Source organism: Solanum dulcamara, chromosome 3 (assembly GCF_947179165.1).
Source record: "Solanum dulcamara chromosome 3, daSolDulc1.2, whole genome shotgun sequence".
NCBI lineage: Eukaryota > Viridiplantae > Streptophyta > Magnoliopsida > Solanales > Solanaceae > Solanum > Solanum dulcamara.
The window spans coordinates 55,939,031-55,962,303 of NC_077239.1; positions in this window are offsets into that span (position 1 = coordinate 55,939,031).

Consider the following 23,273-nt stretch of genomic DNA (forward strand, 5'->3'; position numbering starts at 1 on the left):
AAAGAAAGCAAGGAGAAGAGACATGAAAAAGTGAATGAAGACATGACTATCAAGAGGAAAATGATTTCCTTTCAAATTATTCATAGAATAAGAAGCTGATGCACTTGTTAGCTTCAAGAGAATGAAGTGGAGAAAGGCGACAAAGGAGATCACTCTTCACCTTGAAATGATAGAGTTGGTCTTCATCTTGTTATTCAGTTCATTCCCTTTACAAAGAGCGAAGAAGAGGAGAATAATAATACAAACTGATGAAAAGTTATTGAGTTATGTTAAGTATTTAGTTAGACAATCTGTTTGGTAATGAATTAGGAGTACTTTAACTACTATTGAATTGGATTTTAATACATATATTGAAACATTTGCTACTGTTAAGATGTTTAGACGTGTAAATTGTGTATCCCGTGCAGATGAAACTTCTCGCCTGCCTGATAACCACATTGGGGCAGCGTACGGATTCGTGCTGGAAAGTTTCACATAGGGACAAAGTGCTACCCAACAAGGGTGATTTTATACTCGAGGCTCGAATTTGAGACCTCTGATTAAATATGAATAAGTACTTACAACTCCACTATAATCTTTATTGGTCCGTCAATGTTGAGAAACAAGTAATTTGCAATTTGCAAATATTATAGTACTGTGAATTTCTTAAAGAACAAAATCAAGAATAATATATATACTATGAAGAAGCCAAAACAAGTGATGAAAGCATAGACCAACACACCAACTTCTTCTCATCTCAAGCAAAGTAATATGCTTTCAAACTAACTAAATTTGGTTGTCTATTGTTATACAGTTGCAGCCCAAAAGCATCTAACGGCCAAAAAAATGATGGCAAAAAGAACATTATATTTAGATTATTAAAATCAAACAATCAAATTAAAACGGAGGAAGTATTTAATAAACTTGCTAATAGTTTAGCTCCACTCCTACCACCAGGATCACAATTGTTGAACACCCAAATAAGCAAAAATGAATTTATCCTTATTTAAGACTACATCTTTACCGGAAAAGAGACATTCTTGAACACCCAATAAGCCAAAATTAGTTTTATGCAGAGACAAATAGCGACACAACACGGAGGTTATCGACATAGCTAATGAATGTTGAATTTGCTTTCACCTTTAGAAGTAAGTCCAGCAAGCATCGTCATGGAATCAACCACTTGCCAGAGTAGCCCGTCGAAGTTGCATAGGCCTTCTCAAACCCGAAATTTTCCATCTGGCATTTCACTAAGGAAGTCGTAGGCGCACATAGTGCAGCAGCACATACAACTTCTACACTACCAACACAAGTGTAGTGAATATAGTGTAAAGATTGTAGCTGTTTGATTGAACAAAAAGCTATCACAAAAATTTAATTTTTTTTCGACAGAAAATCCTACTATCCCAAATCTGTTTTCCAAGAAAGCACAAAAAACTCGAAACTGAATTATTACAAATAATCACATGATATACATGACCAAACAGAATCTCAATTAGCAGGAACATATATACATACATTCAAGCTAAGCAAAATAATTTGCTCAGCAAACAATAAACGCAGAAGAAATAGAAATTCCATAGAAATAAGGAAAAATCAAATTATACTAATAATGAAATCCGCGGAAGAGACAACATCGAACAGAGAAGGCAAACTCCAAATCAAAGTAAAAGAGAACTCACAAAGTGTATATCTTGAGATCAGATAAGCCGGCTGAAGAAAAAAGCTCGAACAAAATCTTCAACAAGCCCGAACGGAAGACCGATCCGAAGGAGGAAATCCCTAATTGGAAGCAGCAAATCACAAATTAGGACACATTCTTTTTTTATTTATAAAATGACTTTTTCGTAAAATTTTAAATAAGTATTTTAGAATATTCAATAACTACGGTTGTTTAATTGACGAAAAATTTTAGATAATTAATTTAATTAGTGTGATAAATTATTAAATTATTTAATACCTTGTCCCATATTTATTAAGATAAATAGTAGAATTGATTATCTTAGGTTTACAATTATCCGTAGATGAAAGGAAAAAAAAAATTGGTCGAGAAGACTTACTCGTTGTGGCATGAAACTGCATAAGGCATGCGTACTTCTTCATCTAACCAAACCTAAATTATTGTATTATACATGTGGGTAGATTTTATATTATTGTTATGTGGGTTTGTGAAAGTAAAGAAGGGAATTTGGAGTTGCAAGTTATTTTATTTTACAATTTGTTCATGTGGCTTCGTCCTTGGACTTGGGAAAAGAATTGGATTTTTGTGGCTGAATGTTTGGTGATGGCTTCAAATATTACTAATGAGGTACAAATAGAATTATAGAGTGAGTTACATCTGCACTCCATCGAACAACATTCTGCTACTGCAATTTGTCTCTAACTTAGATTATTTCTTTTTGTTTTTGGATATCATCTTACCAATTAAGTTTTGACATATATAAAATGAATAATTAAATAGCCGGTGTATTGTATTACATGATGTAACAATCCCTAAAATGTTGTATGTCAGTATTTCAATTCTCGACGACAATAATACAGCCTCTGTATTTTGGGCATAACTTTTCATAGATTGGTCCAAATTAGGTGATTCAAATTTCTGGGTAATCACAACATCCTTACCTACAACTTTCATGAAGAACATAACTACAAATTCGGAGTATAAGTAGGTCAAATAAATTAATCTTTGCAAGATATAGTGCTGTGACAGAATTGAGTGTTGATAGAAGAAAATTCATATCTCACTGTAGGTTGCTCCAAATTGGTTGATTCTTGAACGATATGAAACTAGACTTCCATATCTACAATTCTTATGAAGACACCAAATCCTAATAAGGAATTTATCTTATTCAAACGCAGCTTCGAAAACGAGTATTCTGTTAAAAAGAACTCATCTTACCTACCATGGAAACATCTAGATGCATTTGACATCATGCATGACATAAATTGTCCTCCATTTAACATCATCCATGACATCAATATATTCCATTAAATTTTCAGATTTTTCTTTATAATTATTTTATTTATTGTTAGGTCCCTCTTTCCCACCTATAAATACTCACCTTATTTTCTCATTTTATTCATCAAGCTTTCTTAAGCATTTCTTCTCTCTATATACTTCTTCTCAAATATAGTTTTAGTTTTAGTAGTATAAAAATACTACTCCGGTGATTCTTATACTCCGGGTAGTACACAAAACGCTCCGGCGAGAAGAAAAGGCTAGGGATCCAAGAGTGTTCCAATTCGGAGTAAACCTTCGGATTTAAGGTATGTAAGGCTTTCATAGCATTGGATTGAGTTCGTCCATGCGCCCAATATTTAAATTCATTATAATTGAGTTATAGTTGAGTTTTATCCAAATCTTGAATTCTAAATAAATTAATTCTTCTTCTATTGAGTTTGATATATTTATGCATTAATATTATTATTGTTATCTCTCCTATTATTGGAATTATTATTCATGGCTACTTTCCCATGAATTCCAATTGATTTGATGTTCATTAATATTTTTATACATGTTTTGAATAAAGATGTTGGCTTTTTATTCTTTTCATTGATAAAAAGAAAGTTATATGAATTAATACTATATATGTATTTTATTGAGTTTTGAAAGAGCAAAAGAGTTGAGTTTGAATAAATTTGAGCAAATGATATTTTGAGCAAGATGTTTTGATGAGATGTAAATGATGTTTTTGGAAGTATAATGATTGATGAACATGAAATGAGATGAGTTTGATGATTTAAATTAAAGTCCAATGAGACTAGATGATGAGTTTAATATGAGCACATATTTTGGGAGTAGTATTGAGCACCGAGTTGGGTAAGAGTTTAATTGACTCAAACCCCAGAACTACGTAGCCAACGTAGGATGGAGGCTATGCCTCTTAAGTCCCAAAAAGAGGACTTTGATGAGTGGATCCAAAATGATGATGTCCTTTACCCTGACAAGGTATTGGATGGATGTGGCAACGACATCGCTTCGTTGTATCATCGCTAGCTCATAAGTGATGGTTGTCGGTTAGAGAAACTCCCAACTGAGTAAGCATTGCGTATTACTATTATTTTTATTATTATATTTTAAACTTGCATTACATATTCATGTTGAGATGATGTTGAGTTCTGAGCTGAGTTTTCTTGAGAGGAGTTTCTTGATATCTGTCCTTACCTTCCTGCCATTTTACATACTCGTACATTCCACGTACTGACGTTATTCGACCTGCATTGTTTTATGATGCAGATACAGGTGTTAGAGATCCTCAACAGGCGCATCGTTGAAAATCATTTCTTTTCAGCTATTTAGTGAGTCCTTCTTGTATTCGAAGGAACTCCTTATCATTTTATTATTGTTGAGTGTGATGTTTCTTTTGAGGTAGCCATGGACGTGTCATTGGTACCATCTAAGAGTATTAGAGGCTTCATAGACAGAGTCTGATGATGTAATCGGAGTAGTTCTCCTTAGAAACTACTTCTTATAAAAATTATCTATTTTTCCTTTGATTATGACTAGCCCACATTAGTATTCTTAAGTCTTCCGCTGATGAATAAATAAGAAATGAGACCAAGTGGTTCTCTCGGAAGCCAGAAATGGTTTCTGAGTGCCGGCCATGCCTAGGGTACCCTCTCGGGGCGTGACACATGAATACCATTAAAATTATGTTTTTGGAGAAAGTAAGACCTAACCCTAGGCTTAAAATTTTAGACTATGAGAGTTGACATACTAATTGACATCAAAATTAGGAATTTGACTATATATTTGGGTCTAAGCTAGACATATAGTAATATAACTGTTGTTAATTTTGGAATCTTATTGTGATTAGTTATTTAATTAGATTGCATTGATTTGGAACCCCAACGAAAGGGGAAGACTTAAGTCTCGAAGTAATTACTTGATTATTTGATTCAATTAAACCTCTAGACTTTAGCTTAAGCTTGTAGATGCTAGTATTTTCTTGTTATATGTATTGGGGAGCAATGAGAATTGGACTGGGTTATTGACTGTATGATTGACCTTAAAAATGGAGATGAGGGATATAAAATCACAATCTAATGAAGGGTATTGGTGTAACCGATGTGATGAGATTATTCACTTATTTTGGACATATGAAATGACTATATTGATATAAGATGTGAAAACTATTGTTGATATCATGCTATTATCATGAGTTATATGAACATGAATTGATTGCATTGGTTTTGATATACTATGTTGAGACTGAAAATGGTATGAAACAAAGGGGTTGGGGCACATGCTCTGTGCAGGTATTATGAAACAAGGGGATTGGACAACACGCTTTGTGGCAGGATATGTATATTTGAGGGGATGAACCACATACTTCGTGGTAGGTTACATGGAAAGAAACGTCCTCCATGGGTTATAGACTGTGATTTAGCGGATGTGTACCGATTGGACAGACATGCATAATTTTATTGTATTGCATCGCATCTTTTTGATATTTGTGAATTAGTGTTTACCCCTTATTGCTCTGTATATGCTGAAGATGGCTTGATATGATTTATTTAATGAGACTATTAATGAGTATTCGTGGAATGTATTATTATTATTATTATTATTATTATTATTATTATTATTATTATTATTATTATTATTATTATTGTACAGAGTATAGAGTTGTGTTGGTTTTATGCATGTTGTAGTTAAGGAGGTTCGGTTGGGAGGACATGAGAACTTATATCTATTGAGTTTTGCTTAGTTTTAATTGTCCACTTGTTGAGTACCGTGGTGTTTGATACTCACCCCTTTCTTCTACACTTGTCTAGGTTGTGAGCCCAGACTTGCTTGATCTCCTAATATTTCCTATCACATTTGAGGCTATCATTTTGAGTGTTGAGGTAGCTGTTACATCTATCTAGCAAACACATCTTACTCTTTTATTATGTTTTAGTCCTATTCTAGAGACAAAAATATTATGACTGTATTTCCTTTTGTAATTCGATAATGTATTAGTGGCTTATACACGTGACAACCAATCTTGAGGGATTATAAGTGTATTTTGCGTGTTTTGATTAAGTTAAAGTTTGATTTATTTTATTTTATTCTACATTTACTTTTCGTTAGATATTAGGTTGACTTATCTCGGTGGATTGAGATGAGTGACATCACACCCAGATTCGAATCGTGACAAAATGGTATCAAAGCCTCAGGTTCTTAGGTCTCACGTATGTACAAGCCAAGCCTAAGTAGAGTCTCGAGGATTGGTACAGAGACATCTGTACTTATCTTTGAGAGGATATGAAGATTGTTAGGAAAAAAATTCACTTTTTAATTCTCTATCGTGCATCCTTGATTCGATCTAATTTCTGTCGCTTCACTCTGTTCTCTCACTTATAGTGATGACTCATGCTTGATTTTGCGTGCGTGAAGTTGAGATGTCATCGCGTGATTTTGGAGTTAAATGTGATTTTGAGGTGGAAGTGATAGAATTATGAAAAGTATGTTTGGTCAAACTTGTAAGTCGTTGTGATTCAAAAAGAGTGAGTAAGGTTGTAGTTCAATGATGTACTTTGAGGATATGGTATGGAGGATCGCATAATTGACTTATCTTTCTAGTTAGTGGTTCACCATCGAGAATGGTGTTTGTGTGGCATATCAGATGTTTGAAGTGGTTTAACAATTGAGAATGGTATAATTAGGGAAATGACTATGTTGTGAGAACTGTGAGTTTGGAAACTACAATCTGTGAAGTTCGTCATATAAGAATTAGCTGCTTGGTGTATGATGAGGATAATGTTGTACCAATGTCATGCCCCGGGAGGGTACCCTAGACGTAACCGGCACTCAGAAACCATTTCTGGCTCCCAAGCGAACCACATAGCCTGATCACACATCCGTTCATTCATTCGATCAGCGGAAGACAAAAGAATAAAGAGAATATTCGGTGGGCAACTCAAACATCAGTCTAACTCAAAGAATAAAGGCCACGGGCCAACAAATCAACTCTAATAGTTGTCATTATAAATAGTTTGACAAGAATAATTTAAGGAAAGAAATACTCAATCAACACATCACTATCTAGTCTATGAAGCCTCTATCACTACTATCTAATTGGTGCCAATGACATATTCATGGCTACCTCAAATAATTAAAAAAAAGGCTAACTCGATGTAAGAATACACAAACGGTATCCTCCGAATGTAGGGAAGGACTCACCAATATGCTGAGTGTAAATAGATCCCCAATGATGCTCATATTGACGATCTCATAAACCTGTCTCTGCATCATGAAATGATGTAGGCCAAATGACGTCAGTACGTGGAATGTACTGGTATGTAAAATGGCAGAATGAAACATACCTCAAGGAAGAGTAACGCTGGTTCAAATATCTCAACTCAGGAAGATAAGAGGGACTCAAATAAAACGTCATAAGTCTAAAGTAAGGATACAGTTTAGACAGAGACCAATCATATACCATACAATCCAATCCAATTATGTATAATACAGTCCAATCAAATCATTTACAATTCGATCTCTTTCAATCATGTACAATCCGATTATATACACTCAACTCAATAATCAAATCCAATCTAGTCACATACCATTCTATTCAATCCAATCACAACCCATCTACTCCAATCTAACCGTATACAATCTACTCAATATTTAACTCAACAATCAGCTCAAAGGACTCAACTCAATAAATATGCAAATTAAATTATGCAACGTTTCACAATTCAACTCAAAGGACTCAACTCAATAAATATGTAACAACTCACTCAAGTGTCCTAAGTCTAACAAGAAATAGTTTAGACGGGACTAACTCATAGGCATATAGAAACTCACTCAACTCAACTGACTCAGAGTACTATCAAGACCTAAATGGGAGTTTCTCTTAACCGACAACTATCACTTATGAGCCAGTGAAGGTACAACAAAACGACGTTGTTGCCGCGCCCATTCATACCTTGCCAGGGTATGAACGAATCAAACACTCATGGATACAATCCAACCAAGTCCTATAATGTTAGGACAAAACTCTCGGGGAAGCATCCGACTTTAACAGTTCAATCCCCCCTACGTTTGGCAACACAGGTATTGGGTTCGAGTATGGACTATACTCTTGCCCAATTCGGTGCTCGATACTCCTCTCATGACTACATGCTCATAAAACTCCTTCAATCATCTCAAACAAGCCCTCACGGCTAGTTTCATATGGAACATTGCCACCTCATCAACTCTGTTCTTATTTCAACTCAATTAACTCATAATGACAAGTCTCATTGGACCTTCTTTCAAATCGACTTATCTCAAATCATCAAACTCTTCTCTTTAAAAATTTATACAATCTCAACTCAATGAATGCAGAAAATATTATGTACATTAAAATATAATTTCAACTCCTCAACTCAAACTCAAAATAGATATTTTAATGTAAAAATACTCAACTCATTTAAAGGCTCCTCATACTCAACTCATACTTAAACTTTTTTCTAAATCAAAGATAAAACTAATAATTCTTTAGACTCAAAATAGTATATAAATAGTTTATGCAAAAAGGTTCACAAATAATTTATTTAAAGCTCCTCCTTAAAAGATTATTTATTTTCAAAATATTCCTAAGACACCCGATCAACTCAAATTATGCACATCATATACCACAAAATCACATTAGACTCCAATCCACTTCATCACACAACATCCTCATTAACATACCTCTTCATCAATCATTCTACACATATTAAATAATCACTATTCACATCATCACTCACACCATCATCAAAACATCGTCATTCACGTCACCATCAAATATTATCATCACATCATTGTCAACTATTGTCATCACATCATTATCAAACATCTACTCCGCAAATCTTCATTTTAGTCCTATGTTCAAATTATAGAAATAAAGGGATATTCTTAACTATCCAATTCATCATTTTCATTCCAATCAATACATATATACACAAAACCATCCACCTCAACTCAAGACAAATTATGACCAAAGAAATCTCATCTTGGGTTCATGTGAATGAAACATGAATCCATACTCTCAACAAAACTCAACTCAATAATATCATCAACATCTATATACAAAGATATATTTATAATCAATAATATGAAAGATAACTATTTAGTAACTATAATCATTAAAAACATCAATCAACCAATAGAATTAAAAAATCATTCTATAGTTTAGGAAAACTTTCAAGAAAACCTTCTTAGAAGGTTCAACTCTTTCACAACTCCTATTCAACACATTTATGGGCATATGAAAGAACTAAATCCATATTTTAGGTTAGCCTTACATACCTTGTTTGAAGACTTTGAAGAAACCTTGATGTTAGGTCTTCAATGGAAGGCATGAATCCTTGAAACTCTTGAAGGCACCCTTTGTTGGAGATGGATTTGGAGAAGAAGAAGAAGAAGACAAGGAAAATATTTAGGGCTTTTTAGAGAGAGAGAGGAGCTGAAAATAATGGTCCAAAATGCTCAAGGATGGTGTATATATAATTTGGAAAAAGTCCAAGTTGCCCCTCTTCCAAAAATCTGGAAATTTGGGCAAAAGTCTTGCTAGCGCTATAGTGGCGCGTCGCGCCACTGCAGCGCCAAGCCAAAATAGGCTTAAAACCCTGCACATCTAATAGTGGCGCATCGCGCCAAGCCCCAAACTACTGAGGCTGTTTTCTGGCGCTATAGTGGCGTGGGGCGCCACTGGAGCGCCAAGCCTGAATTTCGCCTAGGCCTGAAATTCCTGCAGTACTAGTCTGTAGTAAAATGACCATAACTTTTGACTCCGGACTCCAAAAATTGCAATCTTGGTGGCGTTGGAAAGAAGACTCAAAGAAATTTAATTTGGTAGGTCGTGGTTTGCCCAGTTCTTTATATCCTAGGAGATATGGTCGTTTGAAGTTGACCCTTATTCTAACTCGTCCGAAAACTTAATCGATTGGAGTTCTTTGGACTCGACTTGGTGTTAGAGATCCCTTATGACCCCTAAACACATCTAACACACTTCAAATACTTAGGAATTAATCCTAACTCATATGTAGAATTATAAGTCCTCCGGTCCGAGTCTACCCACACGTGAAAAAATATTTGAGTCTTTGCGAAAAAATTTCTGGGGTGTCACAACCAACAAAGATCAGAATTTCTATGGTGGTTTTATAGAGTGGGTGTATATCAGGGAGAGTTATTATAAGTATACTATTATTGTACCTGTGTTTACTTGGTTAGGGTTATGGGTTGTGTTGCTTCTGCTACTGACCTATCTTACGAAAAGGCGCATACCGCTTTTGGCTGGAGATTGAAAAGTGTAACACCCCTCAAAATTTTCCCCTAGAATTCAAACCCTTCTTGTATATGGGTAGGGTCAAACTCGAGTATTGAGGAGCGTATGCATGAGTCGAAATGAGTCTTTGAGAATTTGAGCAGCGTTAGAGGTGAGGCAGGGTCATGAAGGACCCCTAGGATCAAATTAAATCCAAAAGATTCATCGTGGCTAAGTTTGGGTAGGAGTTCGCATAAGGGGTCGACTTTTAACGACCCTATCTTTTGAAAGATGACAATCTGGGTGGCCCATGACCCATCAAATCAAAGGTCATTGAGTCTTCTTTCCAATGCCACCAAGAATGTAAATTTTGAAGTTCGGAGTCAAAAGATATGACGATCCTAAGATGAACTAGCACGGCAGGAATTTCATTTCTGGCCTGGGTTGCAACTGCTGGGGAAATGGCCTTGGCGCTGTAAGGGCGCGATGCGCCACTATCGCGCCATAAATATGCCTCAGTAATTTGGTCCTTGGCGCGATGCGCCACTAAAAGTTGTGCAGGGTTTTTCAGGCCAAATTCCCAGAACCCAAAAAATATGACCTTGGCGCTGTAAGGGAGCGACGCGCCACTATCGCGCCAGAAACATGCCTCAGTAGTTTGGTCTCTGGTGCGACGCGCCACTACGAGGTGTGCAGGTTTTAGACGTATTCAGCCTGGCGCTGCAATGGCGCGACGCGCCACTATCGCGCCAGGTACATTTTTAGCCTATTTTCAGAACTTTTGAGGAGGGGTAATTTGGGAACTTACCCAAATTATATATATGTTACCCTTGGTCTTTTGGGAACACACTTTGCAGCCTCACCCTCTCTCTAAAAAGCCCTAGCTTCTCTCTCTTTTCTTCTGCTTCTCCATTTCCAACAAAAAGGAGTCCAAGAACTTCAAGATTTGAGTCCTCCATTGAAGACCCAACCACAAAGTTTTCTTCAAGTCTTCACTAAGGTATGTAAGGCTATCTAAAACATGGGTTGAGTCCACCCATGTGCCCTATTCTTGCTTTGAGGTTAGATGTCCATAGAAATGGAGTTTATTGGTATGGTTTATGCTTGTATGAACTTTGTCCCCTATGTATTTGATTTTATATGTGTTGATGTTGTTGAGCCAAGAAGTTCCTAAATTGGGCCTTTATGTGAGTATGAGTCGATGAAGATGAGTTGTTAAATATGTTTTATTGATCTTCTTAATTATGTGGATTATGATGAAGGATGCTATTTTCTTAAAAATGTTGCTTATCTTAAATTGTTGACTTAAAGCCTTGGAGTTATGATGAGTTTCAAAGATTGAGCAAATGGATACAGGAAATGATTGGTTGTGCTTATATGTTGCTATAAATGTGCATTTAAATTTCTTTTGAAAGATATGACTGAGATTGACCGGATAGTATGATTGGAAAAGATTTGATCATGATAGAGTTGATGAGTTGACAAGGTTGTAATAAGACTTGTCGATATGATTTGATTGAGTTGATTGGATGAATTTTTATAAGCATTGAGTCTTGGGAGGAGTATCGAGCACCGAATTGGGCAAGAGTAAAGTCCATACTCGAACCCAATAACTACGTCGCCAAACATAGGGGGGATTGAACCGTTAAAGTTGGATGCTTCCCCGAGATGTTTGTCCTGACATTATAGGACTTGGTTGGATTGAATCCATGATTGGTTGATTCGTTCATACCTTGGCAAAGTATGAACGGACGCGGCAATAACGTCGGTTTGTTGTACTTTCACTGGCTCATAAATGATGGTTGTCGGGTAAGAGAAACTCCTAAATAGGTTTTGATAGTACTCTGAGTCAGATTGAGTTGAATTGTATGTGATTGATCCCGTCTAAATCATATTCTTGTTTAGACTTAAGACATTTGATTGAGTTATTATTCCTCTTGAATTGAGCTTCCGAGTTGATTAATTCTTTCTTGATGTTCGTTGTATTCAGCCATTTTACATAATCGTATATTCCATGTACTGATGCCATTTGGACTGCATCGTTTCATGATGCAGAGACAGGTACTAGAGATCATCAACCGGTGCTCTGTTGAAGATCCATATACACTCTCAGCTAGTTGGTGAGTCCTCCTAGTTTTTGGAGGATGTTGAGCCTTCATGTACAGTTTTGTTGACCTTTCCTTTATTTTGATTGTTAGTAACCATGGACTTGTCATGGGCACCTCTTAGACTTTGATAGAGGCTTCATAGACTGGAGTGTGGGGAGGTCGAACTGTTATTTTGAGGAATCTTATTTTATTGCCTTGTTGGGTTTGTAAATGTTTGGCCTTCGGCCCCCATATATAAATAGTATTTCTTTAATTGAGTTTCCACTAGGAGAATGTGATTGAATGAATGTGTGACTGGACCAGGTGGTTCGCTCGGAGGTCAAAAACGGCCTTCGGGTGTCGGTTACGTCTAGGGTACCCTCCCGGGGCGTGACAAAAAGTTTTGGTAATATATGGCAATTACGTAGTATGATAGGAAGGTGTAGACTATCTAGGTACGATCTTTTCAGTTTTAGTGGTGGATCTACCAGACTTTCACAGTATGGTACTAGTGGTATATGAAAATGGATACGTCGATTGTTAAGTGCGAATACTAAATACCTAGGGAGTTATTAGTTGTATCACATGCTCATATAATGAGATTCGATGTTGCACTCACATTTGAGAAACCAACTAGTTTGTTACTACGGATGCTTGGGTTAAGCATTGTTTACAAAAAAGATTTTAATGGTGGATATTCGGTACGATTAATACATTTAGGTTGTGAAGCGTATCTAGAGAATTCTAAATAAGGACTTGTGATTTCATTGTAAACTCCAAGGGAGTAGATCGATATCAGAATGACAAGCTTATAGGCAAACCAAGTCCCATTGAGTATACTTATGTTAAGGCAATTAAAGATCTTAGTAAGAAAGTGCATATGTAATTGGAGTCCTTTGGATTTTGTTGGTATAACTAGGTTTAGGTGTTATGTCAATGACAAGGTTGATTTCGAGATAATGACAATGGCTACTGAGCATAATGATAATAAGATTTTGTGATAGATCATAATTAGGGTGCAACAATATGATAAGAATTTTGGTTAAATGGATGTCGTATGATAATGAAGACCTGCGAGTATCTAAGGTTCTGGTTGCTACTACTTGATGAGTAGCGTAGTTATATGGAAAATTGTATGATATGTTGGACACCTCTTTAGTAGAATTAAAAAAATATTTTAACTTATAATGGGAGATTGAGTGGGATGTAGTTTGGCATTCGGAATGAGGTGAGATCAAGAATACTTACTCTGATTGCAAAAGTTCAAGGATTTAACTTTAAGGATGTTAGACAGTTGGGTTTGGAAATATGTGACTTCATCCATCTCGCTCTGGTTATAATCATATTATCCGGTGTTCATCAGTCGGGTAGAGTATGCTTAAAGAGTGGAGTCCACGGATATTCGGCTCTAGTGTTGTGGTAAGTTCTATAGTGGTTTTGAGTGTGATGACTAGCACGACTTGGGTTCCCAATAAGGGACATGGTATGATTGATGGATAGGTGCTTGATGATAAGCTAAGGTATGTGATTTCATAAAATTTTCAAGATATGGGCTAACATTGATTAATAAGGTGATTTGCTTACATGACTTGAATCAAAATTCAGATTTTGCATTGTAAGTCTACATTCGTAGTAGTTGATTTTGTCAAGATATGGATTGACAAGGTAAGAATTGGTTGATTGTATCAATTGTTGAGCATTTGGAAGGACTGGTGTGTGGCCTGGGTTGTAGAGTTATTACATTTAATTGTGAAAAAGCTTAATATGGTCTTTATTTGAGGAGTTTGGTTGAAGGTAAAAGGTAACACGTTGTGGATTCTTGGCTAAGACATAATTATGATAAATGAGTTAAGGAATGGAACAAGAGTCTGCTTCATCAAAGAGTTCAAGTATTTAGGATTGGGTTATGAGTATAAGTTAAGAATTTGAATGTCCCAGCAACATTATGCGATGGATATAAGTTAAGAAATATGAAAAAATAAGACATCATGTGTAGATCCTTAGTTCAAAGTTGAAGGTTGTATGGATTTTCTCCCTTGATTTAAAAATCACTATACAATGTGGATCGGTTAGGCACAGAATTACGAAGGATGTAACATTGAATTTTCTGAAGGTTTAGTTTTGATTTGGGTCACAAACAGTGAGGTATGGAAGATTTTGTATTTTATGTGGGGTTAGATTGCTCAAATTATGGTAGTTGACTTACGGGAGCACTACGGTATGGACTTACAGTTCTACATGGTTATTGAGGATTTTGAGGGGATTAAATCTACTATGTCGATGGAACTACGCAGATTGTTGTGATGCATTACATAGACACTTGATGGTAAATAAAGATTATGAGCTCCTAGTATACAAAATTTTTGGGGTGACTAATAATCTCTCTAAATTTTGATACGAGGTATATCACGGTTTATAAGGTAGGTTATCCGCTCGTAAGAGGCAGTCTAACCAAGTGATGATTTGTATGATAGTTGAAACTTGATATGTGAAAGATTGCATGGAATTGATATTGGGTATGATTCAATAACTTTACCTCGATGAGAAAGTACCATCAGGTTTGAAATTAGTGATATTAGCTTTGGGTGTGACTCATATCTGTCATGGAATGCTTAAATAGAAAGAGGATCCATAGTTAAAAATATTTAGAGCAAAGGCGGTGTGGTTATGATGTTTGTGAGTTTAAGAGCGTTAGATTCAATGGAGTACTGTGAGGAGTATGTGGGGTTGATAAATTTAGTATGACTATGATCGTAATAGGAACCAGACTGATTGATTATGGGTAGCTAAAAATCAAAGAAATAGAGACAGATGAATGGAAATGTTTGATATGGGCACCATGAAATGAGTATGTTGTATTATTCGACCTTGATTCATGCATTCTTAAGTGACCAATTACTTTGTTTTGGAAATGATTTGGATTATGATTTGATGCATATGTGCACGCATGTTTCCATATCTATGGGTGATTTTCTAGTGGTGGATCGGGTGTACCAATTCTGTGACTGTCCTCTTGGTAGGGCGACATCATTTAGCAGACTTGGTCATTTTAGTTATGCCAAATTTGATGTTGTTTGGGATAATTGAATTATACCCATGGTTTCACACGCATAACTTTTCTTATGAGAATTTATAGAATAGCTATCATGAATACTTATAGTTGTCCGACCATATTACTATTCATCTCATCATCGAGATCACATTCTGGATATGTGTGATTGAATGTGGGGACCATTGGGTCTAGTTATTCCACTCTTAAGGGTTTTTTATAATCACAATTACTGATGTACCATTTTTGATAGTGTTGTTAGAGATTTTGTATGCTTGGGTGTATCGCTCGCTAGGAGGTTATTCGATCATTTCCTTCTTTGGGTTAGTAAATCATATTCTCCAATGATGAGTACCTAATGTCTAAAGATTGGATTTGTATAGCTTAAGCTTGTGGGAAGATTTGGTTGTGAGAATAGAATCTTAATAAGATTTGTGATAATATGTGTATTATGAATGAGGTGGTTGGTTCAACATCCTTCTGGTTGTAGCCAGTATTAGTATAAAACTCTCTAGTGGTTATGTGATGAAAGATTATCCTGATGGTTATGTTGTGGTTTAATTAAAGGGTTTCAATTTAGGTTTGGTGCATGGGTTGGTCTATGCCTATAATTCGATTCTTAATAAATAGAATGAAAAATTTCGCTGTAAATATATATATATATATAATAACATTTTATTTCCTATAATAGACCGGTCTTAAGGTCGAGTTTATCAATCGATCAATAATTCAATACTAGGCTAAGCTTGTAATAAAAAATCAAACCAGCTAGAATGAAATTATAGACAGTCCACTTACAACAAAAAGCACAACTTTGTATAAGTTGCAATTCTAGAAAGTCAATCAACTACTAATGATCTTTTTAGGCAAAGACCCTCACCCGACTCCTCCCCACTCACCCACCCACCCACCCATCCCTACACAAAAAAATCTACTTTATCAAAATGACAAAGGTATTTATATTTGTTGTATGTATTTCATTTTATGTGATGTACCTAAAATTATAAAGTATTTAAGATAAAAAGAGAAATTTGTGAAACTGACGAGCTTCTGTGGCTATCGACAGATGTTATTAATATAAATATAATTTTTTAAGGATATATTTTTAATAATAATCGAATTAACAAAAAAATAGTGTCACTGAAAGAATATAAAGCTTCCAAACACTCAAAAAACTTTATATATAACCAAATTTTATTAGGAAAAAGGCTTAAATATGCTATCAAACTTTGAGAAAAGATTTATTTATGTCATCAGTTAAAAGTTTGCTCATCTATACCATTGCCGTTTGTGAAAAAGGTTCATCTATACGATTATTTTTAACTCCAGTTTTGCAAAATCACCCAAACAACTTTTAACACTTTTCAATTGGAGTTTTCAATCAAATGTACTCTTTTTTCTCCTTCTTCTTCAAGAACACCAATAACACATGAAAAATACCAAAAACTCCAAATTTTTAACTTCTTCAATTTTTCAAGAAATCACCTTCAATTTCGACAGTAGCATCCCTCCGAGCTAGATATCAAAATCCAATATCTTTTGAGCTCGAATTCAACCTAACCCAATAAGACACACATAAAATTTCTTCAAAGTTAAACTTTAACCTCCTTTAATGGTAGAATTTTCTCCACAACTCCAAATTAATTAAAAATTTGAACATAGACTCAAAAACAATATGTTAAAGTTCACTATGTCTATGTTCAAAATTTCAAGTGATTTGAGGTTGTGGAGAAAATTCTACCATTAAAGGAGGTTAACATTTTGAAACTTTGAAGAAATTTTAAGTGTCTTGTTGGGTTAGGTTGAACTCAAACTCAAAAGATATTGAATTTTGATATCTAGCTCGGAGGGATGCTACTGTCGAAATTGAAGGTGATTTCATGAAAAATTGAAGTTAAAAATTTGGAGGTTTTGGTATTTTTCATGTGTTTTTGAAAAAAAATGAGCAAAAAGAGTACATTTGATTTAAAACTCCAATTGAAGAGTGTTAAAAGTTGTTTGAGTGGTTTTGCAAAATCGGAGTTAAAAAATAATGACATAGATGAACATTTTCTCAAACAAATCAAACTTTTAACTGATGGCATAAATAAGTCTTTTCTGCCTTTTTTTCAATTTTAATTTGTAAGAATCAGTCTTCATTAGAAAATAGAAAACAAACAGAACTTTCTTTTCATGAAGTCTAAAGATCAATAAACTAAACTTTATTTGTCAGTCTTGAATATTCATTTCTTGTTTCCTTTTTATATTTAATTAATATTTTAATTGGATGGAACATTTTGACATTTTTTTTTGTTTTTGAAAAGATGTATTCCCCAATTAATGAACAAGAAAGTTGAATTGACTAATTGATTGTGAGCATAATTTAATCGACTTAATGGAAGGAAGAAGATTCATAATGATATTTTTATCACCTTCTTTTATGTATTAATGAAGGGTGATATATATATATATATATATATATATATATAGAGAGAGAGAGAGACTTAAACAAGTGAATATTGGAAAATATTCATAAACAACAAAAAAAAAGAAGTAGAAACGAGAAGATCCAACTTATCATTAAACCAAAAAAAAAGAAAAAAAAAGTGAAGCCCCGTAACCCTAATTTTAATATTAATCATTTCCAACTTTTTCTGTTTGAAAAATCTGAATATATATTTTCACACCCAAAAGAAATTATTATCATTATTATTTAAAGACGGACTATTATTAATATGATACATCAATAACATTTGATGACTTGGAGAGGCCTTTTACAACACCAAAAGGTCTCCAAATACACATATATTGATCAAAGAAACAAAGAGATACATGCACACCTGATTCTTAGAATTTCTCGACTATTAAAAACAACACAATCCGCAATAATATACTTAATCTTGATCTTTATTCTTCTTCTGAGATGACTTTGAATTATCGTCGTTGTTGATCCTCAGAAGATTTCTCGTAGATCACAATAATACAAACTTATCTTAAAATTACTATATGATCAACAAGACCTTCTTATTGAAATCAGAGGTCTTGATTTTGATCGTAATCTTAATTTTCCTCGTGCTTTGTAATGGGAGCCAAGGCAAAAGAAGAAGATGATGATGAATTGACTTTAGGGCCCTTATTCTTGTTTTTGTTGCTGATGAATTTATTATATGATTTCGAATCATCTAAAGTTTCATCACTATCTTTTTTTATTTTGATTAAAAGAGAGTTTTGTTGGGAAGTGTTGATGTGTTTGTTTGTTTTTTGGAGAGGGTATAGGAGATCTGTTGGGAAGAAATTGTATTGAAGGCCAGCCATGAAAAGTGTTAAAATCACGTTGTTTTTCTTGATGGATTTTTTGTTTCGTTGTTTTAAACAATTGGAAGGGTTGTGCACGCACTTGTAGACACACAAAATTGGACTTTTTGAAGAGTCAATGGCTATTGGTTGGTGTGAAGGATCCAGAAAATAAATAGAAAGAGAAATAAAAGAAAAGGAGAAGAGAAAATGAAACAAATTAATTTTAAGAATCACTACTTTTAGAAAAATACAAATATTGCTTAATCATGGTTCACGTCAAAAGTATATAAACATAACTTACGACTTAATAATATAAACATGTTTAATGAAAATATCGCATGTCAGTAAATGTTTGGAGGGAATTTAAGGGCGGGGGGGGGGGGAGGGCAGCGGTACTCGGTATAATTTCAAAGCTAAATTACTTTTAAATTTTGATTTGAGAACTAAACTGGTTATAGTGATAATTTAACATGTACAACTGATAAAAGAGTGATTAAAATATGCTTGACTAAAGCAGTTGAACTATTTTATAATAGTTGGTGAGAGGTAGAATTGAAATAAAATATAAGTCTCAAAAATGTATTTGTCTCTCGAATGGAACAAAAGCATGAAAAGGAGCAAGAGGGATCGTCGACATCAATAACTACCTCTCAAATATCTTCAAAAGCCACGGATGAAGAAAGGAGAATCTGAATCATTGTCCGGGCTCAGAACCTACACAAATGTAGTTAGCAAGGGGTGAGTACCAAACAATACGGTACCCATCAATAAAATAGTAAACACATCTAAAGCTAAATAGAACAAATATTCCTGACACCCCATCCGAACCTCCCAATACTACAACCTGCTAGCAGAACAATCCAATCTAATAGTCTATGCACAGATATAGTTCATGTAGCAAGTAAGTTAAAAACACTTCCACAGCCCAACAAATAGTGTCAATATCGCACATATTTCAGCCTCAATAGCTCACATAATAAGGCAAGTAATCAGATAATAAAGTCAATGCAAACAATGCAATGCGATGAATGCCCAATGTGATGCTAAACTAACAATCACGGTGCGTGGCACCGCCCACGTATGCAAAATATAACAACCATGGCGCGTGGAACGTCCCTTGATGCAATAATAGTAACAACCACAGTGCGTGGTACGTCCCTTGATGCAATAATAGTAACAATCACGGCGCGTGGCATGTCCCTTGATTTCTCTTTGTTATTCTTTTTCATATTCATTTAGCCGGAATTATTTTCCTTCGACGAATTCCATAAAAAGGGGGACCTCAATACATATTTCAACCCAAATAAAAATAAGAATAATCATGCAATCGATGAGAAGGTAATGAAGCCCAATATCATATAAAGTCTATGTCTCTAATAACACCAAATAAGCTTCATGGTGAGACAACAAGGTTAACTCAATTCAAAAGATCAATTCATTGGGTTAATTTCTTTTTTATAACTCCGATTAATCAATTTCAAGCATTTTTACATGATTCATTATCAACTCGATACTAATTTCAATCAACTCACATAGCACGTATCAAGAATATACATTCTATGAAACTTACGAACGTTTAGAATTCCACTTGCCTCGATATCGCACCCAACTACTCTGGAACTTGGACTTTTTCCTTCCGTCGACACTCCAAATCGTAGAAATATAATCAAATATGAATTCTCAATCAAATTACAGAACTAATGACACCCAAATCATAATTTTAAAAACCGAACCGAAACTAACCCAAAATATCCGAGAAAATCCGATTTCAAAACGAACAGTAAATTCGAAAATTTTACATGAAAATGATCCCTAAGGTATTTGAAATCTATTAGTGAAAACAGAATCTCATTTGGACTTGAAATGAGTTCAAAATCATCCAAACCATTAAAATCCATGTTCTTAAAAAATTTCAAATTTGCTCAATTGAAAACCTCAAATTCAAGCCAAGATCAGCGAATAATTAATGGGTAATTAAGAATTCATGATTAAAGGACTTACCCAGCCAATAGCTCTAGAAAATCCTTCAAAAACCGTCCCTCTCGAGCTCCCTAAGGTCCGAAAATGATGGAATGGGGTCAAAAATGATGGAATGAGGGAAATAAGCATTGTCCAGGCCGAAAAATACCTTCACGATCGCAGACAGCTTACTCCGCGAATGCGAAGGGTAAAGTTTTATCCCTCCGCGAATGCGGCAAACCCTTCACGAATGCGGCAAACCCTTCACGAATGCGGAGGTTAGGGGTCAAAACCCTTCGCGAACGCGGTCAAGCTTCCACGAATGAGAAGGCCAAATTCACAGCATTCCGTTATTGCAGACAAGCTTCTGCGAATGTGAAGATGCCTGCACCAGACCTTAGATATTAGTAATTCACCGCTTAGCAAAAATCTCAGTTTGGACCCTCGAGATTTGTTCGGAACCCCGTGTACACAAACCATATATTCTCCCCTATTAAAATCGACGTTCTGGACTCAATGCAATCATTAGAATTTAAATTCGAGGTCTCCTTGACTCGAATTTTTGAAAAGTCGCAACCAAACTAACTTTAAGCCTTAAAATCACAAATCACGTTCTGAACCTTCAAAAATTGAACCCAGGCCACCTCTAGACCTAAAATCACCCCAGATCCAAGAAATCGTTGGAATTCAATTCCGAGCATCGAATCCCCAAATGTTGATCAAAGTCAACCCTATGCTTAAAAATTCAAGAATTTTTAACTCAAGACCTCAAATCTTCTTTACAATCCCAATTTTGATTCCGTCAACTCTACTAGACCAATTTCCACATTCTGGAGTTGTTGGAATCGACATAATTATATTTTGAGACTTGTAGCTCCGATTAGTTTCGAATACCACTTTTAAACACTTTTATGCCTTTAAACTCAAAAACTCCTTAAAACTCACCTTTTCATAGAACTTCCCACAACCAATCCCCAACACAGATTAGAAATGACTCGAGATGACTATTGGGAGGAGTAAAATTATTATTATTCAAAAAAATTTAAAAATGACCTTTAGGGTCATTACAAAAACTTATCATGTTTGGTTCCTTAGCTGTACACTTACCGATTTTAGTCCTTAAGTATTCAAAAATTAATTATGTTTGGTCTTTGTCTATTTTTTTTATACAAATATCTTAGATTTATATTAATGAAACTCTTCGTGAAATTAAATCTTTAATCCATTTTTTTAGTTTTTTCTTAATCCCTGCTACTTTTGTTCATATTACGTTACTCTTTTTTGAATTACTCTTATGAAAAAAATAATAAACTCAACGAATCAAAATAAAATTATTGAGAAAAGAAGATATAAGTAGTGGCGGAGCCACCTTGTACCGAGGGGGTTCATGAACCCCCTTCGGCATACTATTTATAATTTTTTATGTATATAAAGTAGATGTTGAACCACCTTCGACTAGCTCGTGTGTCTGCTTATTTAAATTTTGAACCATTTTATTTAAAATCATGGCTCCTTCACCGGATATAAGTCATAATCTTATTCAATGGATAATAAAATGAAAAATATAATTGTTGTTGTTTTGGTGGAAAAAGTCAATTTAAAATCAAGTTTTAGGAGAAAACCAATTTTTGAGAAAAAGGAGTCGAACCAATTTTTGAGAAAAAAAAATCGCAATTTAATTTTTTAAGGGAAAATCAAGAAGCCTTTTTAATTTCGAAAAAAACTTAAAACAAAAAAAAATCTTTTCAAAATTTCAAAGAATGGGTACGAGATTCTCATTTTCATTTCAAGAAGATTTTACGCATTTGAAATGTCCGTTAACATTCGATTTTCCAACAATTTGAAAACTTTATGACTAACTTTCGAAAAAATAATTTAAAATAAAGGAAAAGCGTTTTGAGTCACTTGAAATAGGGAAGATAACTTGGACAATCGAAATTTTTTGAAAATGAGTTAAACTTAGCCAAAATGATTGATTGAGTAAAAAATATTTTTCTACCAAAAAAAAAGTAAAAATTATCTAATAAAATCATTAAGTTATCCCAAAACAAAATTGGATCATCTTTAAAGAAATCTACTTAGGTTAAACCAAAGCTAAAGTTAGAATCTAACAAATAACAATTAAACAAAGAAAGAAATATCTAAATTTAACAAATGACCAAAAGACTTATTTTGGGCCCAAAATCAGGTTCTGTACGTCTAGACTAATTTGTGGGCTTTCAGATACTAATCAATTAGGGCTTTGGCCCATTTTCGCCTCATATCACTGTGTATGCACCCACTGTATAGTTGCTGTATAACATGTATATCAAACGTGAATCTGATGTATATCAGGCTATCAGCCTATATATTGACTCTATTTCCGGTATTTCAGCCTCCATTTTTCTGATTTGTACATCAACTTCCATTTGTTTGCTCGGCAATGGGTCTGACTCATAAATACATCATCATTGGGCCTCTAGGCCCAAACCCAAAATGCAAAGGATAGGAGAAGAGTCCATAATGGACTCAGAAGGGATTTCACATGCAAATAAAACCATAAGAATTAACATCCAAAAATGATAGAATAAACATGTCAAACAAATTATTATAGCAACTCTTAAGCTAAAATATAGAAAATAAACTTGATTGAATTCATCAACGAAGAAATCAAGGGAAAGGAGTATAAATTCACGAGTGTACTAATGACCAAAATCATGT